Source organism: Heterodontus francisci, unplaced genomic scaffold (assembly GCF_036365525.1).
Source record: "Heterodontus francisci isolate sHetFra1 unplaced genomic scaffold, sHetFra1.hap1 HAP1_SCAFFOLD_75, whole genome shotgun sequence".
Taxonomy (NCBI): Eukaryota; Metazoa; Chordata; class Chondrichthyes; order Heterodontiformes; family Heterodontidae; genus Heterodontus; species Heterodontus francisci.
In genome coordinates, this window is record NW_027141820.1 from 3,787,582 (window position 1) to 3,800,007 (window position 12,426).

General features: G+C 46.7%; 1 non-coding gene across 1 annotated transcript; it reads right to left on the bottom strand.

The window, feature by feature from the left end:
* Nucleotides 1-11,929: 11,929 nt before the first annotated feature.
* trnat-ugu (transfer RNA threonine (anticodon UGU)) lies at nt 11,930-12,001 on the bottom strand. The gene has a single exon. It is a non-coding gene; the product is annotated as a tRNA-Thr (tRNA).
* Between the last annotated feature and the right edge of the window lie 425 nt (nt 12,002-12,426).

Consider the following 12,426-nt stretch of genomic DNA (forward strand, 5'->3'; position numbering starts at 1 on the left):
ACTCGTGTCCTCTAGTAATTGAAACCCCCACTCTGGGAAAAAGCCTCTTGCTATCCACCCTGTCTATACCTCTCATGATTTTGTACACCTCAATCAGGTCCCCCCTCAACCTCCGTCTTTCTAATGAAAATAATCCTAATCTGCTCAACCTCTCTTCATAGCTAGCGCCCTCCATACCAGGCAACATCCTGGTGAACCTCCTCTGCACCCTCTCCAAAGCATCCACATCCTTTTGATAATGTGGCGACCAGAACTGTACGCAGTATTTCAAATGTGGCCGAACCAAAGTCCGATACAACTGTAACATGACCTGCCAACTCTTGTACTCAATGCCCCGTCCGATGAAGGAAAGCATGCCGTATGCCTTCTTGACCACTCTATTTACCTGCGTTGCCACCTTCAGGGAACAGTGGACCTGAACACCCAAATCTCTCTGGACATCAATTTTCCCCAGGACTTTTCCATTTACTGTATAGTTCACTCTTGAATTGGATCTTCCAAAATGCATCACCTCGCATTTGCCCTGATTGAACTCCATCTGCCATTTCTCTGCCCAACTCTCCAATCTATCTATATTCTGCTGTATTCTCTGACAGTCCCCTTCACTATCTGCTACTCCACCAATCTTAGTGTCGTCTGCAAATTTGCTAATCAGTCCACCTATACTTTCCTCCAAATCATTAATGTATATCACAAACAACAGTGGTCCCAGCACGGATCCCTGTGGAACACCACTGGTCACACGTCTCCATTTTGAGAAACTCCCTTCTACTGCTACTCTCTGTCTCCTGTTGCCCAGCCAGTTCTTTATCCATCTAGCTAGTACACCTTGGACCCCAAGCGCCTTCACTTTCTCCATCAGCCTGCCATGGGGAACCTTATCAAACGCTTTACTGAAGTCCATGTATATGACATCGACAGCCCTTCCCTCATCAATCAACTTTGTCACTTCCTCAAAGAATTCTATTAAGTTGGTAAGACATGACCTTCCCTGCACAAAACCATGTTGCCTATCACTGATGAGCCCATTTTCTTCCAAATGGGAATAGATCCTATCCCTCAGTATCTTCTCCAGCAGCTTCCCTACCACTGACGTCAGGCTCACCGGTCTATAATTACCTGGATTATCCCTGCTACCCTTCTTAAACAAGGGGACAACATTAGCAATTCTCCAGTCCTCCGGGACCTCACCCGTGTTTAAGGATGCTGCAAAGATATCTGTTAAGGCCCCAGCTTTTTCCTCTCTCGCTTCCCTCAGTAACCTGGGATAGATCCCATCCGGACCTGGGGACTTGTCCACCTTAATGCCCTTTAGAATACCCAACACTTCGTCCCTCCTTATGCCGACTTAACCTAGAGTAATCAAACATCTGTTCCTAACCTCAACATCCGTCATGTCCCTCTCCTCGGTGAATACCGATGCAAAGTACTCGTTTAGAATCTCACCCATTTTCTCTGAGTCCAAGCATAACATTCCTCCTTTGTCCTTTAGTGGGCCAATCCTTTCTCTAGTTACCCTCTTTCTCCTTATATATGAATAAAAGGCTTTGGGATTTTCCTTAACCCTGTTTGCAAAAGATATTTCATGACCCCTTTTAGCCCTCTTAATTCCTCGTTTCAGATTGGTCCTACATTCCCGATATTCTTTCAAAGCTTCGTCTTTCATCAGCCGCCTAGACCTTATGTATGCTTCCTTTTTCCTCTTAGCTAGTCTCACAATTTCACCTGTCATCCATGGTTCCCTAATCTTGCCATTTCTATCCCTCATTTTCACAGGAACATGTCTCTCCTGCACGCTAATCAACCTCTCTTTAAAAGCCTCCCACATATCACATGTGGATTTACCTTCAAACAGCTGCTCCCAATCTACATTTCCCAGCTCCTGCCGAATTTTGGTGCAGTTGGCCTTCCCCCAATTTAGCACTCTCCCTTTTGGACCACTCTCGTCTTTGTCCATGAGTATTTTAAAGCTTACGGAATTGTGATCACTATTCCCAAAGTAGTCCCCTACTGAAACTTCAACAACCTGGCCGGGCTCATTCCCCAACACCAGGTCCAGTATGGCCCCTTCCCGAGTTGGACTATTTACATACTGCTCTAGAAAACCCTCCTGGATGCTCCTTACAAATTCTGCTCCATCTGGACCTCTAACACTAAGCGAATCCCAGTCAATGTTGGGAAAATTAAAATCTCCTATCACCACCACCCTGTTGCTCCTACATCTTTCCATAATCTGTTTACATATTTGTACCTCTATCTCACGCTCGCTGTTGGGAGGCCTGTAGTACAGCCCCAACATTGTTACCGCACCCTTCCTATTTCTGAGTTCTGTCCATATTGCCTCACTGCTCGAGTCCTCCATAGTGCCCTCCTTCAGCACAGCTGTGATATCCTCTTTGACCAGTAATGCAACTCCTCCACCCCTTTTACCTCCCTCTCTATCCCGCCTGATGCATCGATATCCTGGGATATTTAGTTGCCAATCATGCCCTTCCCTCAACCAAGTCTCAGTAATAGCAATAACATCATACTCCCAGGTACTAATCCAAGCCCTAAGTTCATCTGCCTTACCTACTACACTTCTTGCATTAAAACAAATGCACCTCAGACCACCAGTCCCTTTATATTCATCATCTGCTCCCTGCCTGCTCTTCCCCTTAGTCACACTGACTTCATTATCTAGTTCCTTACAGGCTTTTGTTACTACCTCCTTACTGTCAACTGACCTCAATTGGTTCCCATCCCCCTGCCACATTAGTTTAAACCCTCCCCAACAGCGTTAGCAAAAGTCATGGAGAGATACAGCACTAAAACAGGCCCTTTGGCCCACCGAGTCTGTGCTGACCACCAACCACCCATTTACACTAATCCTACATTAATCCCATATTCCCTACCACATCCCCACCTTCCCTCAATTCTGCGACCAGCTACCTACACTCGGGGCAATGTACAATGGCCAATTTACCTATCAACCTGCAAGTCTTTGGCTGTGGGAGGAAACCAGAGCACCCGGCGGAAACCCACGAGGTCACAGGGAGAACTTGCAAACTCCACACAGGCAGTACCCAGAACTGAACCCGGGTCGCTGGAGCTGTGAGGCTGCAGTGTTTTTTTCCAGATTTTTATGAATAAAGTATATTTTGGAAAAACAAAATTCTTAATGAAGTAGGCGCAGTCGATGGGTGCACCTCCTTCACTATCTTTCACCGCCACCCTAACGGTGTTACGCACCCCCTGGCCTGGATCTCTGGTGTTGGTTGCAGCCATTTTTACTTGACGTTTTCCTGGGACAAGTACTAAATCCTCAACTGACAGGGAAACCACCACCACGGTAGATCTATAATCCCAAAGGGCGGAATGCCCTAAATACGGTGCTGAAACCACCTCCCACCCCCAAAAAAACACAAAAACAGCACCTGCATTATCAAACGCCACTGATCACGGTCTCTCCCCTGCCAGCTAAGTCCAAGCATTGAGGTGGAGAAGTTCGTACTTGGAGCTGCGAAGAAACGAGCAGGAGTGTTTATAGCAAAAAATATTTGGGAGCAGAAACACTGTCCAGCAACAGCTAGTAAATTCTATTTTTGATTCATATAATCAGGGGTGAGTGCAAAAGCAGACCCCCAACTATCACAAATTCTGCAGTTGAGTATCCCACATTTGAAGACATCGCAGGCATCAGCAAACCCACAGTACAATAGGTTAGCCTCATCCTGGGAGAACTTTTTTCTTTATTTCCAAAATATACTTTATTCATAAAAATCTGTAAAAATTACATTCCCAAACAGTTTAAAACAGCATCAAGTCAAAAAATACAAACAGTGCAAAGGTGATCAGTTTCCTTCTATACAATCATGAGTTGCCTCACAACTCTTCCATTTCATTGTCATTTTACATTTACAGCACACAGAATTTTCCCGATACAGTTCGAGGGGTTTCCCATGGATCCAGCCCCTCAGTTCAGCTTGGTGGGGGGACCTTACACTGTGGCCTTTCCCCATTGAGCCTTTGCTGCGGCTGCCCCAAGCTTAAGTGCATCCCTCAGCACGTAGTCCTGGACCTTGAAACGTGCCAGTCTGCAACATTCCGTCACAGACAACTCTTTGCACTGGAAGACCAGCAAGTTTCTGGCAAACCAAAAGGCATCTCCCGCTGAATTGATAGTCCTCCAAGCAGTTGATGTTTGTATCTGTGTGCGTCCCTGGGAACAGTCTATCGAGCACAGACTCCTGTGTTATCAAGCTGCTTGGAATAAACCATGACAAAAACCACTGTATTGCTTTGAACTTTTTTTTTTATTTTCAAAATATACTTTATTCATAAAAATCTGCAAAAATTACATTGCCAAACAGTTTCAACCAGCACCAAAAAATACAAACATTGCAAGGGAGATCAGTTTCCTTCTATACTATCATGAGTTTCTTCACAACCCTTCCATTTCACTATTGTTATGCCAATTACAGTTTCACATTTACAGCAAAAGAAAATATCAACAAAACAGTTCGAGGAGTTTCCCATGGATCCTGCCCCTCAATTCAGCTTGTTGGGAGGAACCTTACTTTTTTTTTATTTCCAAACTATACTTTATTCATAAAAATCTGTAAAAATTACATTGCCAAACAGTTTCCAAACAGCACCAAAAAATACAAACATTGCAAGGGAGATCAGTTTCCTTCAATACTGTCATGAGTTTCTTCCCAACCCTTCTGTTTCACAATTGTCATGTCAATTACAGCTTTACATTGACAGCAATTGAGAATATTAACGATACAGTTCGAGGGGTTTCCCATTGATCCAGCCCTTCAGTCCAGCTTGGTGGGGGAACCTTACACTGTGGCCTTTCCCCATTGAGCCTTTGCTGCGGCTGCCCCAAGCTTCAGTGCGTCCCTCAGCACGGAGTCCTGGACCTTGGAATGTGCCAGTCTGCAACATTCGGTGGTGGACAACTCTTTGCACTGGAAGACCAGCGAGTTTCGGGCAGACCAAAGGGCGTCTTTCACCGAATTGATAGTCCTCCAGCAGCAGTTGATGTTTGTCTCGGTGTGCGTCCCTGGGAACAGCCCGTAGAGCACAGACTCCTGTGTTACAGAGCTGCTTGGGATGAACCTTGACAAAAACCACTGCATCTCTTTCCACACCTGCTTTGCAAAGGCACATTCCAGGAGGAGGTGGGCGACCGTCTCTTCCCCATCACAGCCAACGCGGGGGCATTGTGCGGAGGGGCGAGACTTCGGGTGTGCATGAAGGATCTGACGGGGAGGGCCCTTCTCACCACCAGCCAAGCTACGTCTTGGTGCTTGTTTGAAAGTTCTGGTGATGAGGCATTCCGCCAAATGACTTTGACGGTCTGCTCGGGGAACCATCCGACATGATCCACCGTTTCCTTTTCCCGTAGGGCCTTGAGGACATTCCGTGCAGAACACTGCCTGATGGATCGGTGGTCAAAAGTGTTTTCCCGCAGAAACTGCTCCACGAAGGATAGGTGGTACGGCACCGCCCAACTGCATGGAGCGTTCCGCGGCAATGTGACCAGGCCCATCCTTCGCAACACCGGGGACAGATAGAACCTCAGCACGTAGTGACACTTGGAGTTTGCGTACTGGGGATCTACACACAGCTTGATGCAGCCGCACACGAAGGCGGTCATCAGGATGAGGGCCACGTTGGGTACATTTTTCCCGCCCTTGTCCAGAGATTTGAACATCGTGTCCCTCCGGACCCGGTCCATTTCCCTGCTGCTGGAGGACCATCAATTTGGTGATAGACACTCTTTGGTCTGCACGAAATCTGCTGGTCTTGCAGCGCAAAAAGTTGTCCACGACCGAGTTTTGCAGACTGGCACATTCCAAGGTCCAGACTACATGCTGAGGGACGCACTTTTATTAAGGTTGTTAAGATAAAGGTTCTTTCTCTTCAAAGGTGATCAGATGGCGAGAGAGAGACAGAGGGAAATGTCCCGACTCCAGAAAAGAATGCAAAATCTGCTCTGGCTGCAGTCGATGGGAGTCGAGGTCAAGGAGGACTTCCAGGAGGTGAAGAACCAGCAGGCCTCGCTCTTTGCCACGGAGGCCTCCAAGATCATCTTCCGGTCCAGAATCCTCTCCATTGAGCAGGATGAGACGTGCTCACGTTTCTTCTTCCAAAATGTACACAGAGAGAGCTCTGTTATCAGCAGCTTGAAGGAACAGGATGGCTCAGTAACGTCTTTGCAATCCAACACAGCGGCACAGTGGCGCAGTGGTTAGCACCTCAACCTCACAGCTCCAGTGACCCGGGTTCAATTCTGGAGACTGCCTGTGTGGAGTTTGCAAGTTCTCCCTGTGTCTGCGTGGGTTTTCTCCGGGTGCTCCGGTTTCCTGCCAAAAGACTTGCAGGTTGGTAGATAAATTGGCCATTATAAATTGCCCCTAGTATAGGTAGGTGGTAGGGAAATATAGGAACAGGTGAGGATATGGTCGGAATATGGGATTAGTATAAATGGGTGGTTGATGGTCGGCACAGACTCGGTGGGCCGAAGGGCCTGTTTCAGTGCTGTATCTCTAAAAAAATATTAAGGATCAGCAAATCCTTTAATGCTGGGCTGTGTGACGCGAAGCCCACAGACAGCACGGCTTCCCAGTTCTTCCTGTCATCTATCACAGAGGTCTTGGATGACAGCAGGAGGGAGAGACTGGACAAGCCGCTAACTCTGGACGAGCTGACAAAGGCCATCAGGTCCATCGAGACGAGTACATCTCCCGGAAGCGACGGCTTACCGGTTGAGTTGTATTCGGCCCTGTGGGACTGGGTCGGCCCAGACCTGCTGGAAGTATACGAGAGTATGCTCCTGGCCGGCAGCATGTCAGAATCCACGAGGAAAGGCGTCATCACCCTCATCTACAAGCGGAAGGGGGTGAGGGCGGAAATCAGAAATTGGCGGCCCATCTCACTGCTTAATGTAGATTACAAGATTCTGTCCAAAGTCATCGCCAGTCGAGTCAAGTCTGCTCTGGAGCAGGTGATTCACCCTGACCAGGCCTGCACTGTACTCAGCAGGAAGCTCTCTGATAGTCTCACACTACTCAGGGATATGGACATCTGCCTCATCAGCTTGGACCAGGAGAAGATTTTTGACGGGATATTGCACACATTCATGATGGACGTGCTCTCCAAAATGGGGTTTGGGGAGGGAATCTGCAATTGGATCCAACTGCTCTACACAAACATCAGTAATGCAGTCTCAATCAATGGGTGGGAATCATAAAGTTTCCTGATCCAATCTGGAGTCAGACAGGGCTGTCCTCTCTCCCCTGTCTTGTCTGATTGCTGTATCGAACCTTTTGCAGAGTCCATTAGGAAGGATGCAGGCATAAGAGGGGTGACAATCCCAGTCAGTGGACGCACTCAGGTAAAAGCCTCCCTGTACATGGACAATGTTGCTGTCTTCTGCTCGGATCCATCATCCCCTCGCAGACAGATGAGCATCTGCGACCAGTTCGAACCAAAGTCAACTATGGCAAGAGTGAGGCCATGTTCTTTGGGAACCGGGCCGACCGATCCTTTGTCCCCTTCACCATCAGGTCAGACTACCTGAAGGTACTGGGGATACGGTTCGGAAGGGCCGGGGCCTGCTCCAAAACCTGGAAGGAGCGAGTGACCAGGGTGCACAATAAACTGAGTGTGTGCGAGCAGCGATCTCTCTCCATTGTGGGAAAGAAAATGGTCATCAGGTGCGAGGCACTCTCGTTGTTGCTGTACGTGGCGCAGGTCTGGCCCATACCCCACTCCTGCACTGTGGCAGTCACCCGAGCCATTTTCCGCTTTATCTGGAGATCTAAAATGGACCAGGGCGGGAGGGACACGATGTTCAAACCTCTGGACAAGGGCGGGAAAAATGTACCCAACGTCGCCTGCATCCTGATGACCACCTTCGTGTGCAGCTACACCAAGCTGTGTGTAGAGCCCCAGTACACAAACACCAAGTGTCACTATGTGCTGAGGTTTTATCTGTCCCCGGTGTTGCGAAGGATGGGGCTGGTCACATTGCTGCGGATCGCTTCATCCAGTTGGACTGTGCCGTACCAGCTATCCTTCGTGGGAATGTTTCTGAGGGAAAACAGCTTTGACCACCAATCCATCAGGCAGTGGTCTGCACGGAATGTCCTCAAGGCCCTACGGGAAAAGGAGATGGTGGATCCGGTCGGATGGTTCCCTGAGCAGACTGCCAAAGTCATTTGGCAGAATGCCTCATCACCAGAACTTTCAAACAAGCACCAAGATGTAGCTTGGCTGGTGGCAAGAAGAGCCCTTCCTGTCAGATCCTTCCTGCATGCCCGAAGTCTCGCCCCCTCCACATGCGGCCCTCGAGGTGGCTGCGGTGGGGAAGAGGCAGTTGCCCACCTCCTTCTGGAATGTGTCTTTGCAAAGCAGGTGTGGAAAGAGATGCAGTGGCTTTTGTCGAGGTTCATCCCAAGCAGCTCTGTAACACAGGAGTCTGTGCTCTACGGGCTGTTCCCAGGGATGCACACCGAGATAAACATTAACTGCTTCTGGAGGACCATCAATTTGGTGATAGACACTCTTTGGTCTGCCCGAAACCTGCTGGTCTTGCAGCGCAAAGAGTTGTCCACGACCGGGTTTTGCAGACTGGCACATTCCAAGGTCCAGGACTACGCGCTGAGGGATACACTAAAGCTTGGGGTAGCCACTGCAAAGGCTCAATGGGGAAAGACCACTGTGTAAGGTCCCCCCGCCATAGTGAACTGGGCAGCTGGACTCATTGGAAACCCTTGTGCTGTATACACCAGATATGGGTTTGCTGTAAAATGTCCATGTCAGGTAAAATGGAGTGGAAGGGTTGTGAGGCAACTCACTCCTGTATTGAAGAAAACTGATCTCCTTTGCACTTTTTGGAATGTCAACTTGGTGCTGTTTTGAACTGTTGTATAATGCATTTTTTACAGATTTATATGAATAAAGCATATTTTTAGGAATAAAAACCTGGGGATTCATATGCATAGTTCTTTGAAGGTGGCAGGACACATTGAGAAAGTAGTTAGCAAAGCATATGGGATCTTGGGTTTCATAAATAGAGGTACTGAGCACAAAAGTAGGGAAGTTATGCTGAACCTGTATAAATTTCTAGTTGGGCCACAACCAGAGAATTGCATCCAGTTCTGGTCAACACACTTTTGGAGGGATGTGAGTGTCCTTGAGAGGGTGGAGGAGATTTAACAGAATGGTTCCAGACATGAGGGATTTTAGCTTTAAGGTTAGGTTGGAGAAGCTGGGGTTGTTCTCCTTGCAGCAAAGGAGATTGAGGGGAGATTTGATAGACATGTACAAGATTATTATAAATATGACAGGTTTAGATAACTTACAGGGCGATGGGGATAGAGCGGGGGAATGGGACTGAATGGATTGATTTACATGGGCTTGAAGGCAAAATGACTTCCTGTACTGTAGTGACTCCAGGACTCAATGACTCTCTCTCCTTCTCTCTCTCTCTCTCTCTCTCTCTCTCTCTCTCTCTCTCTCTGTCTATCGCTTTACCTCTCTCTGCCTCTCTCTCTCTATCTGTCTTTAGCTGGTCCTCTAACTTTCTATTGCACTCTCTCTCTTTTTTTTTTCACTCTCTCTCTCTCCATTACACACATATTTGTCAATCACATGTCAAAGAAGGAAGCGTAATGAAGGAATGGCTGCGCCCTTGAAAATGTTTCCAGCAGAATAGTTAAATGTTTAAAGTTTCTGTAGGGGGTTTGACCTGAGATGGTGAGACACAAGGATGTGAGGTTATTAAAGTCTTCACCAAATGTAATAGGGAATAATTTTCTTCACTGGTGAACCCAAAGGAACAAATATGGCACAAGAATGAGAAAAGTCAGAGGATTGAGAAACATCCAATGGTTCTTCACATATTCAAGTCAGCAGACCCACAGAAAAACAGTAGGTTGAGAGTTCAGATCCAGTGATAGACTGGACAAATATCGAGCCAGTGCTTTTTTCTTTATAAACCTGACATCTGTCCACTTGGCTATTGCACCTCGTCTCGATGTATCTGATAATACTGATACTATTTGTATTCCACAGTTGCTTTGAAATCACAGGCAATATAAATGGATTGGGAATGTCAATGGTCAGGAACCATTAATGGATTGGGAAAGTCAATGGACTGGAAAATATCAGTGGATTGGGAAATTCTATAGACTGAGTTATTTCAATGGATTGGGACAGTTCAGTACATTGTGAAACATCAATGGATTAGGAAACAGGAATTAAAGGGACAGATGGAGTTCAACCTGGAAAAGTGTGAAGTGATTCATTTTGGAAGGTCGAATTTGAATGCAGAATACAGGCTTAAAGACAGGATGCTTGGGAGTGTGGAGGAACAGAGGGATCTTGGGGTCCATGTCCATAGATCGCTCAAAGTTGCCACCCAAGTTGATAGGGTTGTTAAGAAGGCGTATGGTGTGTTGGCTTTCATTAACAGGGGGATTGAGTTTAAGAGCCGCGAGGTTATGCTGCAGCTCTATAAAGCCCTGGTTAGACCACACTTGGAATATTGTGTTCAGTTCTGGTCGCCTCATTATAGGAAGGATGTGGAAGCTTTAGAGAGGGTGCAGAGGAGATTTACCAGGATGCTGCCTGGACTGGAGGGTATGTTTTACGAAGAAAGGTTGAGGGTGCTAGGGCTTTTCTCATTGGAACGAAGAAGGATGAGAGGTGACTTGATAGAGGGGTACAAGATGATGAGAGGCATAGATAGAGTGGATAGCCAGAGACTTTTTCCCAGGGCAGAAAGGGCTATCACCAGGGGGCATAATTTTAAGGTGATGGTGGAAGGTTTCGGGGAGATGTCAGAGGTAGGTTCTTTACACAGAGAGTGGTGGGTGCGTGGAATGCACTGCCAGCGGTGGTAGTGGAAGCAGATACATTAGGGACATTTAAGCAACTCTTGGATAGGTACATGGATGATAGTAGAATGAAGGGTATGTAGGTAGTTTGATCTTCGAGTAGGTTAAAGGTTCGGCACAACATCGTGGGCCGACGGGCCTGTACTGTGCTTCACTGTTCTATGTTCTATGTTCCAGATGAAAGGATTGCATTAATCAATGGATTAGAATGTGGAGAGGCAGGAGAAAATGATGCCATTTTAAGTAGGGGGCCGGGGGTTAGTAGAAACAGACCAGGGCTATTTTACTCTCTATCTCATTCCTTTCTTCTATCTGGCTCATTATCACATCCTCTCTCTCTCAGAGCGGTGGGAATCACTGGAACCCACACTTGTTGCTCAGGTTGTTTGGTTCCGGGAAAATACAAGGTCCACATCAGATTGACAGGAAAGATAAATGTGATTCAGAGCCAATCATTTTCCTTTTGGTGATGTGTGCTCAGCCTTGTTATTTCAGCAAAGGCAGCAGGAAATGCAAATCCTGAAGAGTTTTGATAGAGTGAAGAAGGAGAAAGTGTTGCCAGTGACAGAAGGGTCAGTAACCAGAGGAAACACATTTAAAGTAATTGACAAAAGAATTAGCGTTGTGATGAGTTGATTGTTTTTTCAGCAGTGTGTTGTTCTGGTCTGGAATGCAACCCTGAAAGGTCAGTGGAAGCAGATTCAATGGGAACTCTAAATGGAATTGTATATATACCTGACATGGAAAATATAACAGGGCAATGGGGGAAAGGACAGGAGTGTGGGATGTGGGATTAATAGAATAGCTCTGTTAAATATCAAGCAAATGCACAGTAATAAAGTTCAGTGCTCGGACCTCAGATATTTTCACTCTATCAATGGCAAAGAAGGCTCAAGGGACCATGTGGCTACTCCTCATGTTCTTCCCAGTGTCCAGGATAAAGTGTAACATCACACTGATTTCCAGATGGCTGAAACAAATGCAACAGACATCTATTCTGGAAACATCACATTTAAAGTGAGAAACTAAACATGAGGCATGTACGGGGATTGAACCCGTGATCTTCAGTTTACAAGACTGACGCCCTACCACTTGGCCACCATGCCTTTTGTTAATGAACACCTGAGACTCCAGAGGAGGATTTGTGATTCTTTTTCAATTTGGTTGAAACAGCATCGAGAAACATGCACAGAAATAAAGAGGGATTGTGGAATGGGTAACAGATCAGCCTCATTTCCATCATCAGCATCATGAAATCTTCATTCAGACATTCCATTCCCATCCTCAGCTTTTCTCACATCTGCACAATAATATAAGAGTGGACATTGGGTTGTTACTGGGCAGATTATATAAATAGACTATGTGCATCATCACAGGAAGTGATGTAATATAATCTGTACGGCACCTCATGGAGAGTTGTGGATGAAACCTTCAATGCAAGATGTGCAGAGTAAACTCAGGTTATTTTAACCGTCAGATTCTTATAAATTGTGTACTAAGCCTTGACAGATATCAGAACATTATATGGGGG